General features: G+C 39.7%; 1 protein-coding gene across 2 annotated transcripts in view; it reads left to right on the forward strand.

Moving 5' to 3' along the window:
• The window catches only part of LOC134360311 (zinc transporter ZIP11-like), an 860,127-nt gene that overhangs the window by 155,180 nt on the left and 682,176 nt on the right, over nucleotides 1–22,771 (forward strand). The gene's annotated exons all lie outside the window — the stretch shown is intronic.

The raw sequence follows: 22,771 nt of genomic DNA on the forward strand, positions 1-22,771 counted from the left end.
TCAGTACTCAGTACACGGATCATTTGGAGAGTAATCAAAAATGAAAAGGGCCATTGCTGGATTAAACCCAGATCACTTTACTCAGAGTCTCCCTCTCCTTCAGTGGATCACTATAAAATTAATCATTGTTCCTTGTCTCTAAATCTTAATAGCAGGGTGGTATTCAAAACTTAACTCTCTGCCACAATGTTTTGTATCTGCTGTTTCACAGGCAAATATTGTTTCTGCTATTTCACTGGACAACAAAGATTTTGCTTCCTGAATACCTTTAGGTGTATCTTATGTATTTTGGGCAACTGATCATGAAAATCACCATGAAATTTCCCTATCACACACCATTTTTTGAAATCATTTATGTTTATGTAAGAGGTTTCTTCTTTTATGTTACTGCTAAGGCTAATAAAAATGGCTTCTTTGTTATGTTAGAATAAAATAGCTTCTTTGTTATGTTAACTGCTGAGAAAGTCCTTTGCTCTAGCAGCTTGTTTGGGTTATAATTACTGACAAAGAGAATTGTATTCATTTGCTAACCAATTGGGATAGATGTTACTCTTTCTTGTGTGTCTGTAAGCTATTGTTTTCGCGGGCTTTGGAGCAGAAGGCGCGATGGGGACAGAGAGAGGAGACACGATGCTGTAAGCTGGGTGACGGGACGGACCCCGAGCGGGAGTCCGAGGCCCAGGGTCTTCTGCGAGGAGAGGAGACAAGGACAGACTCGTGTGGAGCGTCTGGTCGACCACCATGGTTGGTCCCAGGCGGCGGGTTGAGGAGGTCGGAGGGGATCGAATGGTGGAAAGAAGACTCTGTTAATTGAGCTCCAATGGTTGTGCACAAAGTGGTTGGTCTCTGATAAGTTTGGCACCTTTTACTTTCCCTTTTATGTTGTATCTCTATTAATTTCATAGTTCCAGTAAGATCTATGAAGTGTAATCATTTGATCGCATATGGTGTACTGTCTGTTATTTGGCGGGGTGGGGTACATCACACAGCATCTACACAAACTTGATTACCCAGTTTGGCAGGGCCGAAAGCTGCTACCTCTAACCGAAAGCGAGCAGAGCGAGCCTGAGGCCTACCAGGGGGCTACATTTATTATTTCAATTCATAATTCAAGTCAATTAAAATGTTGCCTACAATGTAAGCTGGAAAGTTTCCTATCTTGTCCAGGCATGCTTGGGCAGGCTTAGGTGGTGCAGCTGCTGCATGGCAGGACAGGTTTTAGTAATAATTTTTGGGTTCAGGACTGTAAGGATGGAATTTGCTATCACCAGACACAAAAATTTCTATGAAGGATTTTAATATTTGAGACAGGTGCTTCCCAGAATAACTGATGTCAAGATTAAGGAAAGCATTTTTGTTGGTCCACAAATCAAACAGGTCATCAATGACAGGCAATCTGAAGAATTTCTAGTGGGACCGGAGAAAATCACATGGAAGGCATTCAGGAAGTTGTTGAAATTTTTCTCAGCATCTACAGAGCACCAAACTACATGCAAACACGAGGAAATCTGCAGATGCTGGAAATTCAAGCAACACGCACAAAATACTGGTGGAATGCAGCAGGCTAGGCAGCATCTATAGGAAGAGGTACAGTCGACGTTTCAACCCGAAACGTCCACTGTACCTCTTCCTATAGATGCTGCCTAGCTTGCTGCGTTCCACCAGTATTTTGTGCGTGTTGACCAAGCTACATGCAGCTGGTTGAAAGCATGTTTCAAGCATATAAAACCATGAAATGCAACATGTCACTAAAGATTCATTTTCTGCATTCCAATTTGGACTTCTTCCCTGCAAATCTTGGTGCTGTTAGTGACGAGCATGGTGAAAGGTTTCACCAGGACAGATACCATGGCAACTGGAATCCATCAATGCTGGCGAATTATTGTTGGACACTTATGCAAGAAGCCTCAGACACTGAGTACAAATGAAAATCATTAACAAAATATTTTTAACTTAGTTGAACTTTTGCAAAGCATCAGCACCATTAGGCAATGAAACACATTTATATTCAATAAAAGTTAATTTGTTGTTTCTCCAAATTCCTACGTGATACAAGTAGTCTGAAATTATATTTGTGTTCATCTTCAAGCAGTCTATCATAAACAAAAAAATGATTCTGAAGAAGCAACACTTTTGAAAAAATTTTTAGACGTCCTTTAGCACTCTCTGTTACCCCTTGAAGCAACATGAGCAAATAAGCTCTCACCATGGTTAAGGAGGCTATCACTTGGCACGGGTTTTGTTAAGGCATTATATAAGTGTAACTTGAAGTGTCTTATAATGGACTCTGTTGGTACTTTGAACTATATAGTGTAAATGGTTAACAACACACACAAAATGCTGGAAGAACTCAGCATATCAGGCAACATCTGCAGAAGGGAATGAACAGTCAATGTTTCGGCTCGAGAATCTTCATCAGGGCTGGAACCGAAGGGAGCAGAAAGGCCTCAGCCTGAAACATCAACCATTTCTTTCCACTCCATAGATGCTGCTTGACCTGCTGAGTTCATCCAGCATTTTATGTGTGTGGCTCAGGATTTCCAGCATCTGCAGAATCTCTTGTGTCCTTGGTGTTTAGTGTTTTGTTTTGCTTTTGATCTGTTATTGGCACATTCATAGTTAACTTTCTATGTCCCTTTCATTGCCTATCATTTGCAAAACTTCTTTGCCCTCTTTCAACTATCTTGGTTTTTTTTTTATTATTGCCCAAAGTGTTCACTTTTCAACTGATATGTCCATATCTGTATATTCATCCAGTTGAAAAGCGACAAAATGACTGTGGACACTGAAAGTCTGAAATAAAATGGAAAATGCTGGAAAGACTTAACAGATCGGACAGCTTCTGTGGAGAGAGAAACAGAGGAACTGTTAGTAAACAAGCATGTTTTTAATGGTGGAGGAGGGGGAAGAGTGGAGAAACAAAAGGAATTGTTTGAACCAGGGGGAGATCAAGAGACACATGATGGTGATGTTGGCTGAAAGAGTGGTGAAGATGTCCTCATCTCGTGTAAGACCATAAATATTAGAAGCAGAATAAGGTCATTTGGCCCAGCGACTGATCCATCATGGCTGATCCATTTTCTCTCTCAGCACCAATCTCCTGCGTTCTTCCCGTAAGCTTTTACACCTTGACTAATCAAGTACCTATCAAATATACCCAAAGACTTGGCCTCCACAGCTGCCTGTGGCAATGAATTCCACAGATTCACCATTCTCTAGCTAAAGGAATTCCTCCCTATCTCCGTTTTAAAAGGACGCTCCTCTATTCTGAGGCTGAGTCCTCTAGTCATAGACTCCCCTGCCATCAGAAACATCCTCTCGATATCCTTTCAATATTCAATAGGTTTCAATGAGGTCAGCCCTCATTCTTCTGAATTCCGGTGAGTACAGCCCCAGAGCCATCAAACGTGCTTCGTATGACAAGCATTTCAATCCCAGAATCATTTTCGTGGACCTCCTTTGAACCCTGTTCAATGTCATTGCATCCTTTCTTAGGTAAGGGGCCCAAACCTGCTCACAGTACTCCAAGTGAGGCTTCACCAGTGCTTTATAAAGTCTCAACATTACATCCTTGCTTTTATAAGTTTAGCATTTTAATCATTATAAAGTCACTTGACAGTACCTGTCACTTAATATTTGCCTTGTCTGTACTGAAGTGTGACACATTATGATTTATGGCCTGCAGGTGTTGTACAGCTGTTCTGAATATTTAATGCAAGATGGTAGCTGTCTGCTGGGTGATTGTGATATTACAGCCAAACCTTGCTTTTTCTCATTTGGCTATATAGCTGACAGCAATAAAACCTTGGACCTACTTACTCATTCACACCTTTCTATTTCTGTACCTAGTCAACCCTTTTAACCCAATTCCCCTGCCTTCCCCCCGTAAATTTTGACGGTCTTACTAATCGAGAACCTATGAACCTCAGCTTTAAATATACCTAATGACTTGGCCTCCACAGCTGTCTGTGGCAATGAATTCCCCAGCCACTGCTACCACTTGATTGGATGAAATTATAAAATTAAACACATTGTGGGGTTGTAGCTAGAATCTCATATGGCTTATTAATCTAGCAATTGAACTATGAGTAGCCACTGGGGAATTGTAGATTTTGTCAAGAGTGGGTTTTTTTCTGATATAGGTTTGTTCAGTCACCATTCAGCATCGATATATGTTATGTCTACTTGATGAAGTGTTAGCCATCGTCAGACCCCGACTCAAACCCCATGCTGGTATCAAAAGCTCAATTATACCATAAGGCATAGGAGCAGAATTAGGCCATTTAGCGCATCAAGTCTGCTCTGCCATTCTATCACGGCTGACTTTTTAATCCCTCTTAACCCCATTCTCCTGTCTTCTCTCCGTAACCTTTGACAATCTTACTAATTGAGAACCTATCAACTTCCACATTAAATATATCCAATGACTTGGCCTCCACAGCCATCTGTGGCAATGAATTCCACAGATTCACCAACCTCTGCCAGAAAGAAATTTCTCCTCATCTCTGCTCTAAAGGGATGTTTATTCTGAGGTTGTGCCCTCTGGTCCTAGACTTGCGCTCCATGGCCTGACTCTTGGTTTTCAGAATGAAGCCAGTGGCAACACTGATCCCAACCTGATATTCCAGACCTCTTTCATAGCCAATTTTGGCTCTCCTCCTCGTCTGTATTTTCACTTGTCTGACCCCAACCCATCTCACTGCTTCTGTCATCTGCCGACTCAGTTGTGTCAGTATTGCTTGGGTGACCCTTGTTCCTTTATTCTGTGCCTTCAGACCATTCATATGTCTGGTCACACCGTTCCTCCAGACCTGATCAATGATCATATTTTTATTGCCCCTGGATCAGATTTAAGATTTAATAAGTGCAGAGAAGATAGCTAAGAGGAGAAAAGGATGATATTAAAAAAGAGAAGAATATTGAGAGCAGGTGAAAGTAGGGTATGGAAGCTCACATGGAGAGCAAAGACTGGCATGATCAAATTATGGTTTATGTAATATTTATTTTTAAATTCTGTTATTCTTGTATCGCCATGAATCCTGATGGTCAACCTTTCAGTTGCCTCAGATTTTCTTTGTAGATCCCTTTCTTAGAATTATCCTTTGGGAAAAAAAAGCAAACATTTTTGATTAAGCTTTTGGCCACATCAGCAGCACTGCATTTTCTTCTGCTTATATCAAAATGATTTTCTATACTTAGGAAAAATTCTAAATGCTTTTTTAAAAATCCAGTCTTGCCAAAAGGATCTCGGCCCGACTGTACTTTTTTCCACAGATGCTGCCTGGCATGCTGAGTTCCCCCAGCATTTTGTGTGTGTTGCTTGGATTTCCAACATCTGCAGATTTTCTCTTGTTTGTAACTGGAAAAAAAATCTATTTTAGTCATCATTTTTCAGCTACTCTCCTCACAATAAGGGGATATGAAGTCAACCTAAGCAATTTTATTAGAGTTCTGACAGATTTTGGGCTGGTTTCATGTGCTAAAGACATTAGACATGTCTTCTCTAATGCAATGCACTATGAAGTCATAAAGTACGTATTTTATTAGGATTCCTTATCACCGAGCTGGCCATCTGTTAGTTTTGGCTGCGGTAGGCAGCTTCTCAGCATCAATAAAGGAAGCTATTATGACACTTTTTTTCAATCTTTCGATCGACAAGATCTAAAGTACAACTCTTATGTGTCACGTTTTATTATTTTGCCTTTATGCTTGTGTTGAAAGGCTGTGGGTTCAATCAAAGCACTCTTCCCACTGATATATGATTGTTCCTGAACTACTGTGGTCATTTGAGAGTTTGCTTGGAAAGCTGGACAGTCTGATTAGCTAAATCACGAGTAGCAGGACAATAGTGCTGATGAGCCATATGCTGACTGCAGTATTGTGGAAGGCAAATTAAGCTGTCTGTTCTTGAAAGGATTGACCTTTCCAGGTATCACACTGCAAGGCATACGCCAGTTTATTTTGCTAAGGTTTAGCCTGTTCTAATAAATAAGGCAGAATAAAAAGAAACAAAATTATAATGCTTCAGTGTTTTAACATAATTTGGAAGGTGAGATTTACAGAACAAAATGCCAGAAGATAGTTGTGCAAGTGCACAATAATATGTTTACATAATTTAAATATATAATTACACAGAATGGATGTGTTTCAGAAGCTGAGATGTTGTTAAAACTGTGGGGCTTTAACTACAACTTTTGCTCATCATGTTCCACTTCTCGAGCGGTTTTGAAATTGAAAAAAAATTACTTCAGGCCTTACCATGTGGAATGTTGATGTGCTTAGTGAAAAAAGTGATCTTTATTTATGAACATCGTACAGAAAAGTGAGCAAGAAAGCAAAGTGGAGTTCAGGCAGTGCTTAAAAAAGCAAATGGATTTAGCAACTGACAAGTTTGGTTTTGGCTTTGGTGGCACTGGAAAGAAGTCCAACTGCGAACAGTTTGAGAGTTATGGAGAGGAGTTTACTGTGCATGATATGATTGGATGCTACATTGATCTTGATTCTAACATTGTTAAATTTTCAAAAAATGAGAAGTTTCCGCTGTGGTGTGAGAGAAATTGCTTGTTCCATATTCAATTCTCTTAACCATTGAGAAAGTGTAGAGCACACAATCATTAGCTCTGTGATGTGAGAGAGATTCCTTGTTACAAATACAATAGAAGCAACTATTGACAATGTGAACAGCTCACTGTCAACTGTCATGTGGTGGGAGGAGAAACTGATTTTTCTCCATCCAAATTCAGTGGATTACTGAGAATGGAACACTCAATATGGTTTGTTATGGCGTGTGAGAGATATGATTTCTATCCATTATATTGTGTGAATTAGTGAGAATGGGAACAGTGCACAGTCCAAAGTTATGTGTTGTATGAGAAATCGCTGATTACACTTGTAGTTCATTGCATTATTTACGATGGGAAGTTTGTTGTGTGATATGTGTGAAATTGCTTGTTCCACATGCAATTATGTTAGTTATTGACAAGGAGAAGTCCTCACTGTCGTTTTTTGTGGGATTGCTGTAAATGGCCCGTTAAATTCCAATTCAGTGAATTATCGACAATTTTAAGAGTTTCCTGTCGTTTGTGCTAGGGTGTGAGTGATATTGCTTCTACACATTTTATTCTGTAAAATAGTGAGATGTATGCCGTATTATGCTGGTTGGTGTAGTAGAAATAACTTGTAACAGATGTAAATCATTAAAATATTGACCGTGGTTTCTTTTGACTGTCGTTTGTTGTGGGATGTGCACAAATCGCTTGTTTACGTTCAGTACGCAGAAGTGTATCAGGGAGAGAAGTTTCTTGGAATTATTGAAATTGGGAACTGCACCCAGTCGTTTTTTCTTGGGTGTGAAAAGCAGAATGTGTTATAATTCTACTTAAGTGAATTATTGACGATGAGAATAGCTCACTAGCATTTGTTGTGTGGTGGGAGGAGTAATTCCATGTTTCCCATGGTAATTCAGTGGATTATTGAGAATTGCGCAATAAGTACCATTTATTGTGGGGTGAGAGATATTATTTATACACATTATCTTGTGTGAATTACTGAGAATGGAGTTAGTGCACTGTCTTCATTATGGGTTGTAAGAGAAATCGCTAATTACACATGTCATTCATTGAATTATTGACAATGGGAAGTTTGTTGTGGGGAGTGAGAGATATCACATCTACACATTTTAATCTGTGAATTACTGAGAATGGGAACAGAACACTGTCATAAATTGTGGGTAGTAGGAGAAATCACCTTATACACATGTAGTTCAGTGCATTATTGAGAATGGGATGTTTCCTCTGTGGTGTGAGAGAAATTGCTTGTTCCATATTCAATTCTCTTAACCACTGAGAACGTGTAGAGCACACAATCATTAGCTCTGTGATGTCAGAGAGATTCCTTGTTACAAATACAATAGAAGCGACTATTGACAATGTGAACAGCTCACTGTCAACTGTTGTGTGGTGGGACAAGAAACTGATTTTTCTCCATCCAAATTCACTGGATTACTGAGAATGGAACACTCAATAGAGTTTGTTATGGCATGTGAGAGATATGATTTCTACCCATTATATTGTGTGAATTAGTGAGAATGGGAAATGTGCACTGTCCAAAGTTATGTGTTGTATGAAAAATCGCTGATTACATTTGTAATTCATTGCATTATTTACAGTGGGAAGTTTGTTGTGTGATAGTTGTGAAATTGTTTGTTCCATATGCAATTATATTAGTTACTGACAAGGAGAACTTCTCCCTGTCGTTTTTTTTATGGGTTTGCTGTAAATGGCCTGTTAAACTTCCAATGCAGTGAATTATCGACAATGGTAAGAGTTTTCTGTCGTTTCTGCTGGGGTGTTCCATTGGATTTCAATAACAATTGTTTTTGGAAGTGTTGCTTCCACAGAATTTTTTTTGTTTATGTTATGATAGATTACTTGAAGTTGAATATAATTTCAGATTATTTGCATCAGAGAGGACTTTGTAGAAACAAATTTTGATTGCATATAATGTGTTTAATTGCATAACAGTGCTGACACTTTACAATAGTTCAACTAAGCTAAAAATGATTTGTCGATGATTTTCATTTGTACTCAGTGTCTGAGACTTCTCACTTAAGTGTCCAACAATAATCAGCCTGCACTGATGGAATCCAGTTGCCCTGATACCATTTCTCCATGACTGTAATGTCCGGGTGAAGCCTTTCACCATACTCATCACTGATAGTGCCAGGGTTTGCAGGGAAGAAGTCTAAATGGGAAGGCAGAAAATAAATTTTTAGTGAAATGTTGCACTTCATGGTTTTGTATGCTTGAAGCCTGTTGTCAACCAGCTACATATAGTTTGGTGTTCTATAATGCCAAAAAAATTTTCAACATCCTTGAATACCTTCCATGTGATTTTCTCCGGTCCCACTAGAAGTTCTTCGAATTGCCTGTCGTTGATGACCCGTTTGATTTGTGGACCAATAAAACTGCCTTCCTTAATCTTCGCATTGGTTATTCTGACTTGAATTATGAATTGAATGAACAAATATAGGCAAATTTTTTTTAAAATGGCGCGTGATAGGGAAATTTCATGATCAGCTGCCCAAGGTCCTCAAGGTACACCCAAAAGTATTCAGGAAGCAAAATCTTTGTTGTCTGGTGTATTTATTTATTTATTTATTGAGATGCAGTGTGGAATAAACCCTTCTGGCCCTTTGAGCCATGCTGCCCAGCAATCCCAGCTTGTCTGATCACAGGACAGTTTATAATAACCAATTAACCTACCAACTAGCAAATCTTTGGACTACGGGAAGAAACTGAAACACCCGGAGGAAACCCACGCAGTCACAGGGAGAATGGGAATCGAACCCAGGTTGCCTGTACTGTAAAGTATTGTGCTAACCACTACGCTATCGTGCAGCTCTTATCACTGACACCTGCTCGAACTTCCAGGAAACCAGTAAAATGAGTTAATAAAAAATGGCAATAATGTTAAGATTAGTGTAAATGAGTGGTTGCTGGTCACCATGAACTCTTTGGCCGGAACAGCCAGTTTCTACATCAGAATTTAATCTCTCAATATAGTTTTTAAAATGCAGTTTTTATTTTGATGAGAACTTGCAGAATAATAAGTCTTGGACCAAAAGTTGGTTACAGGTTTCAAATCAAATGGTTATGTGTGCCAATTCTAAATGAAGTGTTTTAGAGTGTTAAAAGATTATTAACTTTTACTGGATTTGATTGGCAGTAATCTGATTGGCATTTACCTAGGCAATACAATAGTGCACATTCACCCAAATAAGGGTTAAAAATTGAAGTTCTCAGTTTTTCTGTATAAAGTGTATATGGAGATGAGTTTTTGTCAGTTGAATTCACACAGAGCATTCAAGTCTTTCCTTAGGTTCCTTCAAAAAGCACTTGATAATTCTGAATTAATCTTAAAGAGGAACCTCTATAATTATATAGGTAGTAAATTGCAAACATCCAGAGGATGCATACTGTTGGTCCGATTCATTCCCAGTGCTAAGGATTACTGGTCCCATAAAACCATAAGACATAGGAGCAGAATTAGGCCATTTGGCCCATTGAGTCTGCTCCGCCATTCAATCAAGGCTGATCCTTTTTTTTTCTATCTCCTCCTCAACCCCAGTTCCCGGCCTTTTCCCCGTGACCTTTGATGCCATGGCCAATCAAGAACCTATCAATCTCTGCCTTAAGTACACCCAATGATCTGGCCTCCACAGCTGCATGTGGCAACAAATTCCACAAATTCGCCACCCTTTGGCTAAAGAAATTTATCTGCATCTCTGTTTTGAAAGAGCACCCCTCCATCATGAGGTTGTGCCCTCTTGTCCTAGACTCTCCCACCGTGGGAAACATCCTTTCCACATCTACTCTGTCTAGGCCTTTCAACATTCGAAAGGTTTCAATGAGATTCCTCCCTCATCCTTCTGAATTCCAGCGAGTACAGACCCAGAGCCACCAAACGTTCCTTGTATGATAACCCTTTCATTCCTGGAATCCCCTTGTGAACCTCCTTTGGACCCTGACCAATGCCAGCACATCTTTTCTAAGATGAGGGGCCCAAAACTGTTCACAATACTCAAGGTGAGGCCTCACCAGTGCCTCATAAAGCCTCAGCATCACATCCTTGTTCTTGTATTCTAGACCTCTTGAAATGAATGCTAACATGGCATTTGCCTTCCTCACCAGCGACTCAATCTGCAAGTTAACCTTCATGGTGTTCTGCACAAGGACTCCCAAGTCCCTCTGCATCTCAGATTCCTGGATTTTCTCCCTGCTTAGAAAATAGTCTGCACATTTATTTCTACTACCAAAGTGCATGACCATGCATTCCAACATAGTATTTCATTTGCCACTTTCTTGTCCATTCTTCTAATCTGTCTAAGTCCTTCTGCATCCGACCTGTTTTCTCAACACTACCTGCCCCTCCACTATTCTTTGTATCATCTACAAACTTGGCAACATAGTCATCTATTCCATCATCTAAATCATTTATATACAGCATAAAAAGAAGTGGTCCCAACACTGACCCCTGTGGAACAGCACTAGTCACTGGCAGCCAACCAGAAAAGGATCGTTTTATTCCCACTTGTTGCCAACTACCAATCAGCCAATGCTGTAACCATGTTAGTACCTTTCCTGTAAAACCATGGGCTCTTAACTTGGTAAGCAGCCTCATGTGTGGCACCTTGTCAAAGGCCTTCTGAAAGTCCAATTATACAACATGCACTGCATCCCCTTTATCTATCCTGCTTGTAATCTCCTCAAAGAATTCCAACAGGTTCATCAGGCAGGATTTTCCCTGAAGGAATCCATGCTGACTTTATACTATCTTGTCCTGTGTCACCAGGTACTCTATAACCTTATCCTTAACATTTGGCTCCAACATCTTCCCAACCACTGAGGTCAGGCTAACTGGTCTATAAATTCCTTTCTGCTGCCTTCCTCCATTCTTAAAGAGTGGAGTAACATTTGCAATTTTCTAGTCCCCTAGCACCATGCCAGAGTCCAATGATTTTTGAAAGGTCATTTATAATGCTACCAGAATCACTTAAGCTACCTCTTTCGGAACCCTAGGGTTCAGCTCCTCTCATCCGGGTGACTTATGTATCTATAGGTCTTTCATCTTTTTGAGCACCTTCTCTCTGGTAACAGTAATTGTACCCACTTCTCTTCCTTCACACACTACAATATCAGGCATGCTGCTATTGTCTTCCACAGTGAAGACTGACACAAAATACTCATTTAGTTCATCAGCCATCTCATTGTTCCCCGTTATTATTTCTCCTGCCTCATTTTCTAGCGGTCCTATATCTGCTGTCATTTCTCTTTTATTTTTAAAATATTTGAAAAATCTTTTACTATCCACTTTGATATTATTTGCTAGCTTGCTTTCATATTTCATCTTTTCCCTTCTAATGATTTTTTTAGTTGCTCTCTGTAGGTTTTTAAAAATTTCCCAATCTTCTATCTTCCCACTAATTTTTGCTTTGTTGTCTTCCCTTTCTCTTACTTTTACGATAGTTTTGACTTCCCTTGTCAGCCACTAGTTTACCATTTGAGTATTTCTTCGTTTTTGAAATACACGTGTCCTGCACCACCTTCATTTTTCCTGGAAACACATGCCATTGCTGCTCTGCTGACATCCCTGCCAGCAGCTCCTCCCAATTTACTTTGACCAACTCCTCTCTCGTACCACTGTAATTTCCCTTACTCCACTGAAATACTGCTACATCAGACTTTACTTTCTCCTATCAAATTTCAAGTTGAACACAATTATATTGTGATCACGGCCTCCTAAGGGTTCTTTGACCTTAAGCTCCCTATTCGCCTCTGGTTCATTACATAACACCCAATCCAGTATAGTTAATCCCCTAGTAGGCTCAATGACAAACTGCTCTAAAAACTATCTGTTAGGCATTCAACAAACTTGCTCTCTTGAGATCCATTACCAACCTGATTTTCCCAATCGACCTGCATGTTAAGATCTCCCATGACTACCATTGCTCTTTTGATTCGCCTTTTCTATTTCCAATTGTATCCTGTGGTCCACCTCCCAGCCACTGTTGGGAGGCCTGTATATAACTGCCATCAATGTCCTTTTACCCTTGCAGATTCTTAACTCATCCCACAAGGATTCAACATCTTCTGATCCTATGTCACGTCTTTCTACTGATTTGATGCCATTCTTTACCAGTAGAGCCACACCACCCCCTCTGCCTACCTTCCTATCCCTCTGATAGAACGTGTAACCTTGGACAGTCAGCTCCCAACTACAACCATCCTTCAGCCACAATTCAGAGATGACCACAACATCATACCCGGCAACCTGTAATATTGCAACAAGATCATCCATCTTATTTCTTATACTACGTGCATTTAGATACAACACCTTGAGTACAGTATTTGCTGTCCTTTCTGACTCTGCATCCCTAATGATTTGATACTCAGCCTGTTAGCTGCAACTAAGTCCCATCACCTGCTTGCCCTTCCTGACAATCTGACTGCATGCTATCTTTACTTTTTTGCCATTCGTCCCTTTCTGAGTCTCTTCACCGGTTCCCAACCCCCTGCCAAGTTAGTTTAAACCCATCCTACCAGCTCTAACAAACCTGCCTGCGAGAATATTGGTCCCCCTCGGGTTCAGGTGCAACTTGTCACTTTGGAACAGGTCATACCTCCCCCAGAAGAGATCCCAATTATCCAAGAACCTGAAGGTCTGCCCCCTGCACCAGCTTCTCAGCCATACATTTATCTGCAAAATCATTCTGTTTCTATCCTTACTGGCACGTGGCACAGGCAGCAATCCAGAAATTACTGCCCAGGAGGTCCTGCTTCTCAGCTTTCTACCTTGCTCTCTCAATTCTCTTTTCAGGACCTCATTGCTTTTCCTTCCTATGTCGTTGGTACCAATATGCACCAAGATATCTAGCTGCTCCCCCTCCCTTCCAAAATGTTGTGGACGTGATCTAAGACATCCCTGATCCTGGCACCTGGGAGGCAACATACCATCTGGGTGTCCTGTTCACATCTGCAGAATCTCCTGTCTATTCCCCTCACCATCGAGTCCCCTATCACTACTGCTCCTTTCAAACGAAACGTTATTTCGTTTTTGCTGTGTACTGTACCAGCAGTTTATGGTCGAAATGACAATAAAAAGCAACTTGACTTGACTTCTCTCTCTTTCCCTTCTGCACCATGGACCCATGCTCAGTGCCTGTAGCCCGTTGCCATGGCATTCTCCCGGGAGGTCATCCCCCACAAAAGTATCCAAACCTGTTATACCTTTAAAATCCTGCGTATAGAAACATAGTTTTTTTAAAAATAAGTTTGTGATATATTGGTTCATTTAAAAATAGTTGGTTCAAACTATAAAGTGCCTCAGTGTAGAGTCAGTACTGTATAAAATATGGGCTCAAAGACCAGTGCAGACTCGAAGTATTTTCTGAAGGATCCACTCTTTAATATCTGGTAGGAAAGATAGCTTATGTAGCACTCCCTGCACTGAAGCATAATTTTAAGTCTGTGCTCTAGTGAACTTTGAGGCCACTTCTTATTCTGTTTACACCAAGCTGACACACAAATATTCTGCTTTACCTGCTTTTAACCTGCATCCTAGGTAGATTCATTTTTATTTTTAACACCGTCATTAATTGCCTGCCTTGGAGACCGACTTCAGCATTGTGGTTTTAATAGAGGAAGTACATGGGGAGTAATTTCTAAAAACAATTGTAACTTGAGCCTTATATATATTAAAAATGTGTTTCTGTATCCAGGATTTTAAGGCTGTGGGAACATTATGTTTATTTGTTGGACCAATAACCTGTGGACCTGTGATATTCCAATTCTATATAGCTGCTGGGAAAATTAAAACTCAGTTAAATGAATAGATGTGAAATATAACATCAGCCTTATGTCCATGAAACCACCAGATAATCATAAAATCCCATCTGGTACACCAGTGCCCTATGGGGAAGGGAATCCGCCATCCATACTAAGACTGGCCTCTGTTCATTCAGGGATATTGAATATGACTGACTCCTAATTACCTCTCTATAATAGTCTTGTAGGCCAGTCAGTTTGAGGGTAAAAAAGACCATCGGGGACGGCAATGTCTACATCCTATTTGTGAGTTAAACACAAAAAAGGAGTCTGATTATCAAATCTGTTTTCAGTGCACAGAGAAGCCTTTGCACAGCAGGACAAATAGATAATGCTTTTAACTCAGATTTCCATTATCGCCCACATGGAGGTCACCCTTGAACTTGCCCCGTCTAGTTATTTCCTCCATAATTCCTTTCTGCTTATCATACTGTGGTCTGATTGTGTTTTGAGTGATGGCCTTCAGCTGTCTTGTGTGAAAGAGGTTTAAAATCAGGGTGTTTTCATTAAACACCTGAACTTTTATCATGTTGTTTTGAATCATTTTTAAGGAGAAAGAAGAAGATTCTTATAGTGTTGTTGAAGATATCCATCTTAAATGATATACAGTATGGTTGTGTGCAGATTTTATTGCCTGTATTAAGCATGTTGTTAAGTGGAGAATTGGTACAAGCATGGAATGCTAAAGTTTTCATAAATATATGTGTTGGGGATTATTAATCTACCCAGAACTTTGACGCATTCAGTATTAATTGTCTCTAGTTCCTCAATCTATTTTCATTTTTATTATATGTCTGTCTTTCTTTATAGGAATTGGTAGCTGTTCATCTGATTTACCACAGTGCGCACAGGACAAATAAAATATACATGCTGAAGAACAAATCTATAATAATTTAGATTTATTTGGCATTTTGCTTGCAAGGAAGCATCTCCAGGCACTTCCCAGAAGTACAGCCAGAATAGTACTGATGGTGATACAGGAGTTACTCCACTCCAGGTCTGGACAGTATGATGTTCAAACATCTGCAATCAGCTGTAGTAAAAGACTGACCAGGTTTAATAAGGCGCTAAACAAAGCTATTTTTAATTTCCTGGATCCTGCTACTGCTATAATTTAAAACTGTTGAAGTATGGAAACACTGTCGAATGCAGTTTAGGCTGTGCTGAGAGAAAATCAGTAATTAATCAGCATCACCACGCAATAAGCAAATTTTAACTTGTCTGCCCTTTAACATTTCTTTCTTTACAATTTGTGAAGTTTTATTACTTACAGAAGTACTGAAAGCCAGACACAGCTAATGAATATAGGTGGAGGTTTTATCACATGGGAGAGCCATTTTGTTGACCAATATTGTTGTTATGGTGAAGTATTCCCACAACAGTTTGAGAGAGCAACCCTGTGGAGTGTACCTTTTGGTTGTTGGGTTGAACGCATTCCACATCTGTATCTGAAAGAGGCTACATAGCATCCACACCAGGAGCTCTAGACTCAAACACAGTTACTCCCCCCAAGCCGTCAGGGTGCTCACCACCTCCACCCATTAACACCACCTCCCCACCCCACCACTACATCCACATTAACCAGACGTCTCCACAGCCTATCAGCACTCTTCATCTCTACCATGAATTCATGCTTCCACTCCACATCTCACACAGTCACTGTCCTACTGTTTATTAATGCATTAATTTATGTGCGTACAATCAGTCTATGTACAGTGTCTATGAAAAGTATTCACCGCCCCCCCCCCCGGAAGTTTTCATGCTTTATTGTTTTACAACATTGAATCACAATTGATTTTTTGACATTGATCAACAGAAAAGACTCTTTCGTGTCAAAGTGAAAACACGTTTCTACAAATTGGTCTAAATTTATTACAATTATTAAACACAAGATAACGGATTTCATAGGTATTCACCCCCTTCAAGTCAGTATTTAGTAGATGCACCTTTGGCAGCAATTACAGCCTTGAGTCTGTGTGAATAGGTCTTAATCATATCTGGACATTGAAATTTGCATATCTGGACATTGCAATTTTTCCCTCGTTCCTCTTTATGAAACTGTTCAAGCTCTATCAGATTGCATGGGGATTGAGTATGAACAGCCCTTTTCAAGTCCAGCCACAAATCCTCAATTGGATTGAGGTCTGGACTCTGACTTGGCCAATCCAGGACATTAACTTTGTTGTTTTTAAGCCATTCCTGGGTAGCTTTGGCTTTCTGCTTGGGGTCATTGTCTTTCTGGAAAACAAATCTTCTCCCAAATTGCAGTTTTCTTGTAGACTGCATCAGGTTTTCCTCCAGGATTTCCCTGTATTTTGCTGCATTCATCTTGCCCTCTACCCTCACAAGCCTTCCAGGCCCTGCTGCAGTGAAGCATCTCCACAGCATGATGCAGACACCACCGTGCTTCATGGTAGGGATGGTGTGATTTTGATAATGTGAGGTGTTAGGCTTATGCGAAACATAATGTTTAGACTGATGGCCGAAGAACTCAATTTTGGTTTCATCAGATCATAGAACATTCTTCCCCAGCTGACTTCAGAGTCTCCTACATGTCTTCTGGCAAACTCTAGCCGAGTTCTCATGTGAGTTTTTTTCTAACAGTAGCTTTCTCTTTGCCACTCTGCCAGAAAGCTGTGACTAGTGAAGCACCCAGGTAACAGTTGTATGCACAGTCCCTCCCATCTCAGCCACTGATGCTTGGACTTCCTTCAGAGCTGTCATGGCTCTCTTGTTGGCCTCCCTCACTGGTCCCTTTCTTGCACAGTCACTCAGTTTTTGAGGACGGCCTGCTCTAGGCAGATTTACAGCAGTGCCATATTCTTTTCTTTTCTTGATTGACTTAACTGTACTCCAAAGGAAATTTTCTTGTATCCATCTCCTGACCTGCTTTACAATAACCTGTTCGTGGAGTTGCCTGTAGTGTTCTTTTATCTTCATGATGTAGTTTTTGCCAGGATGCTGACTCACCAGCAGTTGGACCTTCTAGATACAGGTGTATTTTTACTACAATCAATTGAAGTACTCTAACTGTACATAGGTTATATATAGCTGGGACACCTTATCTAATTATATGATTTCTAAAACCAATTGGCTGCAGTAGTGATGATTTGGTGTGTCATATTAAAGGGGGGGGTGAATATTTATGCAATCAATTATTCTCTGTTTTATATTTTTAATTCATTTAGATCACTTTGTAGAGATCTACTTTCACTTTGACATGAAAGAGTCTTTTTCTGTTGATCAGGGTCAAAAAAGCCAAATTAAATCCACTGTGATTCAATGTCGTAAGCAATAAAACATGAAAACTTTCCGGGGGGGGGGGGGTGTGAATACTTTTTTTTGGCACTGTGCATAAACTAATCTTATGTATATATGGCCACACTCAAAGCAGTTACTGTACATCATTTTTTATAAGATTGCTTTTATATTTATACTTATTGTGTTCTTTCTGCTTATTGTGTGTGTTTTTCTGCTGTATTGGATCTAGACTAACAATTAATTTGTTCTCCTTCACACTTGTGTGCTGAAAAATGACAGTAAACAATCTTGAATCTTGTGATTGGTCTTGTCGTTGCAGTTTGATCTTCTTAAAGCCTTTTGCTACAAAACTATTCAGTGAGTGATAATTTCTTTGTCAAGTACTTTTGTTTTTACATGACTAGTCCTCTCATTCAATTTCTCCTGTATTCTTCCATGTTTCAGAATATCTATTCTTCTATCTTATTTCGAAACTTGCATGTTCTTCTGCTGTTCCCCAGCTCTGATGAACACATTCTGCTTGACCTCCTGAGAATTTCTAGCATTTGCTGCTTTTTATTACAGATTTCTACCATACATACATTTCTTTGCTTTTGTAGTTGCTTTAATTAATAAAATAAGTCGAAGACCTATGGCTTTAAGGACTGATAATAGCAGAAAGTGAAATATAAACATTGAACACTTAAGAAGGAAGAATGCAGCTGAAGCAAACCTTTATTTCCAAGGTGAAGGAGTGAGAGGAGGAAATTAAGGTCCAACAGAAATCTGATATAAATGCTCCTTATTTTAGCTGAGCTAATGAAGATACTCTCTTCACATTTTATGAACAGATTGTACTACCCACTCCGTGCCATCCGATTTCTAAATGGACAATGAACCAACCCATGAACTCTACCTTACTATTTTTGTTCTCATGTGCACTACTTATTTAATATATTTTTAATACATCTTATTGGAATTTATAGCATTTTTATGTATTGCACTGTAGTGCTTCCTACAAGTTCCATGACATATGTCAGTGATATTAAACCTGATTCTAATTCTGATTCTGAGCTGCCCAAAGGCCTGTGCTAGCACCAGGCAAAATTGCTAATTGTTATGTAGCCCTCATGTTTGTAGCAAGTATATTCTGATGCTTTACGGGCCAGTTCACTGCTGCTTCACAGTGAATTTGGTGGAGAGATTGCAGTGGCAAGCACAAAAGCAGTTGACTGTTGCAGATTCCACTTATTAAACTGAGTTGCGCACTCTGACGTCTCAATGGACAATGTGTGAGAGGCGGTGATTATGACCCTGCAGTAGAGAAGCAAATAGTCATCACAAATGTTGTTTACTTATAGAGAGAGAGAATATTAAATTTGAATTGACAATGAGAAATTATATAATTTTAGATAAAGGGTAGTCTTTCTAATTAAGATTGTGCATGAACTATACTTTTAAATAGAGGAGTTCAGTGCAGTGAGCAAAATTTTGGTGTCTATGTGGTTGTGTGTGTGTCTGTCTTTGAAGTAATTTCATTTACTACTAAACAGATTTAAATAAATAATTGTTAAATGGTTTATTGCTGTCACTTAAAAAGCTTTTGTTTGTATGCCATCCAAACAGATGTAAGTACACTGAGGAAACACAAAAGGGGAAAAGAAAATGCAGAACATTACTATTTTTGGGTGTGTTACGTACTTCATGGATATCTTGTGATTGTTTTATGAGGATGATATAATGGTCTTGCAGAGGTCACATGATGTAATTTCCCCGCCGATGTGAGGTCATGTGATGACCTGTTCTCAGCAGGTATATAAGTGTAGACCGCTGGTGACGCAATTAGTTTTCAGTTAGATCGTCAGTCAGATACTCCGCTACGCTGCTTATTAATCTCATGACGCAGTATAGTTTTAAAACGGAGTTTTACTTTCTATTGTAAGGTACAGAAGTATTGGGCTCGTAGTTTCACCAATAGCTGCCAGATTTGTTGATGAACCTTTTCAGTAATATTGGAGAGTGAAGATGGGAACCTGAAGGAGTCGTTTGGCGGTTTTGGAGAGGATCGACCATTATTGAATTCGTTCAAGTAAGAATGATCTGCATGAGATAACCTCTGCTAAAAGAAGCAGAAAAGGTTGTGCAGTAGCTAGTCTATTCTACAGAGAAAAAGGTCAGTGCCTTTAAACCGTCTTATTTCCGTCGTCATGAATCCTGCGGACAAGGCAGGTTCCAGCTGGGATCGACAGTAACGTCGTGTCTTCGAGGAATTCTTTACTTCAGGAAAATCTCTCCTAATTGACGGTATAAATCTCTTGGACTTTCAAATTTACCATTTGAAGAACTGTGTTTGAATTTACCACTTTAAGACTGTTTTCGCATTTACTGCTTTAAGAACTAGTATTGAGTGGCGCTTTGTTAAATGGCTGCTTAGCAGTTTACTTCCAGTTGAGATTTTTCATTTGTTTATCATTTTACTAATTTTGAGCTGAGTTTAATAAATGTTTATTTGTTTATAGAACCTGATTCATTTCTATATTCATTGTTGCTGGTCACCTGACAGGTGGCTTTGAATCGGAGCGGACTGCCAATAATAAACACTGAGCTGAACTGTATGTGAACTCTTCGTTTTATATTCCGTTCTTTTTTTTGCTTGTTCTTCCTTGTTGCTGTTTGCATGATTTTTTTGCATCCGGTGGGTGGCGTTTAACGTTTTCCCTTGAATGGGTGCCATGGTGTTTTTTTTTAATCTTGTGGCTGTCTGTGTAGAAGATGAATCTCAGGGTTGCATACTGCATACATAGAATACTTTGATAATAAATATACCTTGAATCCTTTATATGCAATGTTACAGTTTCAGAAAAAGTACAGTCGGAGTGGGCAAATAAAATGCAAGGCTCAGGGCAAGCTAGATTCAGAGATTAAGGTATCATCTCTATTGTATAAGAGAGCTGTTCAAGAGTCTTGTAACAGATAACAAGAATCTTTGAAGCTGTCCTTGAATCTAACGGTTGGTGTGTGTCTTCTGTCCAGTGGAAAGCGGAGAAGAGTGAACGACTGTGCTGAGAGAGGTCCTTAATGATGTTGGAAGCCTTCCTGAGGCAGCAGGAAGTGTGGACAGAATCATTGCAGGGGAGGCTGGTTTCCATGATATACTGGGCTGAGTTTGCATTTCTTTGCAATTTCTTGTAGTCTTCGACAGAGCAGCTGCTATACCAAGCTGAGAGGCATCTGGGTAGAGTGCATCTATAAAGAGTGGGTGAGGGTCATTGGGGACAAGCTGAATTATCGTGGTATACTGGGTAAGTAGAGTCTTGGTGTGCTTTCTTGGTCATAGCACCTGCGTGGCTGGACCAGGACAAATTGCTGGCGATAATTGCACCTGAGACCATGATGCTGTCAACCAGATTCGCCTCTGCATCTTTGATATGGACAGAGGCACATCCTCCATCCTGCTTTCTGAAGTCAATGGCAGGCTCTTTGATTCTGCTGACATTGAGAGAAAGATTGCTGTCTTGACGCCATGCCACTTGGCTTGCTTTTGCCTTCCTGTTCTCTGCCTTGTCGTCGTTTGTGATCTGACCCAGTGTGGTAGTGTCATCAGCAACCTTATAAATTGAGACAGAGCAGAATCTGGCCACACAGTCGTGAGTGTGTTGGGAATAATGAAAGAGGTCGAGGATGTAGCCAGGTAGGGATTGTTGTGGCAGAAGTGTTGCATTTATAAATCAAACATGGAGTTTAGAATGCAACAGAAATAGAGGAATAAAAAAAAGTTCGGAGGAACAATTTAACCTTTATTGCTCATTAAAACCGATATTGTCATTGTGCAACAGATAGGAACTAATGCAACGAGAGACTGTGCTGCAAAACGGTCAGTCCTTGAAAGAACTCATGAAATCCATGTTAATAATAGCACTGGGAAACATTACATCAGATTTAATGGAAAAAAAATTGAACATAATATTTGAAAGTTTGAAATATTATGTTCGAAGTTTTTTTAGTTGAATCTGTTTTAGTATTTCCCAATGCTGTTGTTTAACATCTACCTCATCGACTTGGCTCTGTTGAGCTAAACTGTACTGATGATTACCTTGAAAGACAAGGGCAGCCATGTGGAAGAGTCTGTTGCTACCTATGAGTTCCCCTCCAAGTCCGTGCCTGCTTAGCTTGGAATTAAACTATTCAATCTTCATTATCACTGGGTCGTGAAACTCTCTGCCTAATATCAAGGTTGACATTTCTTCACCAGAAGCAGTGATTCACAAAAGACAAGTCGGTACTTACCTTCTCAAGAGCATTGAGAGAAAGGCAATTAATGGTAGTCACATATCTTACAAATATGGAAGAAAGTAAATATCTCGCTGAGAACTCCTAGCTCTCCTGAATTTTAGCCTCTGAGATGTTTCGGGGCATTGGTGTTTCAACATCCTTTAAAGGATATTTAGGATCTATGTTCTCTTCAGTTAAATAATATGCATACCACTGTTAAACTGTAACCAAACTGGTATGAATGATGTGTGCAGAAACCAAGGACAGATGAGGGCTGCAGCTGAAATGATTGTGTTGGAATTTGTGGAAGTGGCCAAGTTAATGTGTGGAGAATTGCATGTGCCAAATTGCATGTGCCAAATTGTCTTATCTGCCTTTGACCAAATTGTTTTATGCTTTGTTGATAAGCAATGAAACTCAAATGCCATTTACATCAGAACATTGAGCACAGTTGGAGAAAGAAGGGTCGAAGATGTGTAAATCCTGCCTGAATCACATTTGAATTATGGCAATTAAAGCAGCTTTTTCCAAAGAAAAGTCAGTCTATCAATTTCAAAGTTCAAAGTAAAATTATTTCAAAGTACATATATGGCATCATATACAACCCCAAGATTCATTTTCTTGTGGGCATTCTCAGTAAATATAAGAGATATAATAAAAATAATGAAAGACCACGCCCAACAGGACAAACAAACGACCAATGTGCTAAAGACAACAAACTGTGCAAATACAAAAGGAAAAAAAGCAAGAAATAATAATAATAAATAAATAAGCAAGAACATGAAAGTCCTTGAAAGTGAGTTCACAGGTTGTGGGAACAGTTCAGTGCTGGGGTGAGTGAAGTTATCTCCCTTGGTTCAACAGCCTGATGGTTA

This window comes from Mobula hypostoma, chromosome 22, assembly GCF_963921235.1.
Source record: "Mobula hypostoma chromosome 22, sMobHyp1.1, whole genome shotgun sequence".
In the NCBI taxonomy this organism is placed as follows: Eukaryota; Metazoa; Chordata; class Chondrichthyes; order Myliobatiformes; family Myliobatidae; genus Mobula; species Mobula hypostoma.